Raw genomic sequence first — 1,321 nt, 5'->3', positions numbered from 1 at the left:
GGAGTTTGATGATCTGTTATAAGTGACGCGTTTGATGATCTGTTATAAGTGATGTACATGGTTTGGAGTTTGATGATCTGTTATAAGTGATGTGCATGGTTTGGAGTTTGATGATCTGTTATAAGTGATGTGCATGGTGTGGAGTTTGATGATCTGTTATAAGTGATGTACATGGTTTGGAGTTTGATGATCTGTTATAAGTGATGTGCATGGTTTGGAGTTTGATGATCTGTTATAAGTGATGTACATGGTTTGGAGTTTGATGATCTGTTATAAGTGATGTGCATGGTTTGGAGTTTGATGATCTGTTATAAGTGATGTGCATGGTGTGGAGTTTGATGATCTGTTATAAGTGATGTACATGGTTTGGTGTTTGATGATCTGTTATAAGTGATGTACATGGTTTGGAGTTTGATGATCTGTTATAAGTGATGTACATGGTTTGGAGTTTGATGATCTGTTATAAGTGATGTACATGGTTTGGAGTTTGATGATCTGTTATAAGTGATGTACATGGTTTGGAGTTTGATGATCTGTTATAAGTGACGCGCATGGTTTGGAGTTTGATGATCTGTTATAATGATCTGTTATTTTTAGGTGATGACCCCCAGTGCTGTTTGCTGATGACATTTCTACCTCTGAACTATAATCTTCTAAACTTTAGCAGAGGGGGGCACAGTAACCCAGGCTGTTTTTCAGAGGGGAGGGAGGCTGAGGGCCGAGGTCCAAGAGTCAGGGTTCACTTCTGCTCCATTTTAATTCAGTTATCATACCTGCACATGTGGAGAGTTCCAGTACAGATGTTTTTGTTTTTAACAAACTTTCCAGTATTATTTGGCCCCTGTCCCAACGTATTTACAATGTGTGCAGCTTTATAGAGTATAAGTGTTAGGCTCTGTGGCGTCAGGGGAACACACCATCTCTCCCTGACGCCACAGGCAGGTCGCTGTGGCAGGTCGCTAGAGCTCCCGGTCTGGCGGCAAGAGTCCCGGGTTCGCACCTCACGCTTCCCGTTTTTTCCTTATGTGCGTTTTTTCTGTTTTTACAGCTTTGACGTCATCGGCTGCCTTCGGGATTTCCCGAAGTGTTTTTTGTTCTTGGTATTCCTTGTTTTTATTTTATTTTGTGTTTAATTATTTGTTAAATAAACCCCTTTTTGTTAAACCTCTGCATCCTTGGGTCCTTTTTCCCCACCTCATAACAATAAGAGGATAAATTTATACCGGATGTACAAAACCATCAGAAACAGGAAGAGATCTGTGTGTGTGTGTGTGTGTGTGTGTGCGCGTGTGTGTGTGTGTGCGTGTGTGTGTGTGTGTGT

This window comes from Trichomycterus rosablanca, chromosome 11, assembly GCF_030014385.1.
Source record: "Trichomycterus rosablanca isolate fTriRos1 chromosome 11, fTriRos1.hap1, whole genome shotgun sequence".
Lineage (NCBI taxonomy): Eukaryota > Metazoa > Chordata > Actinopteri > Siluriformes > Trichomycteridae > Trichomycterus > Trichomycterus rosablanca.
This window is presented reverse-complemented; position numbering follows the sequence as displayed.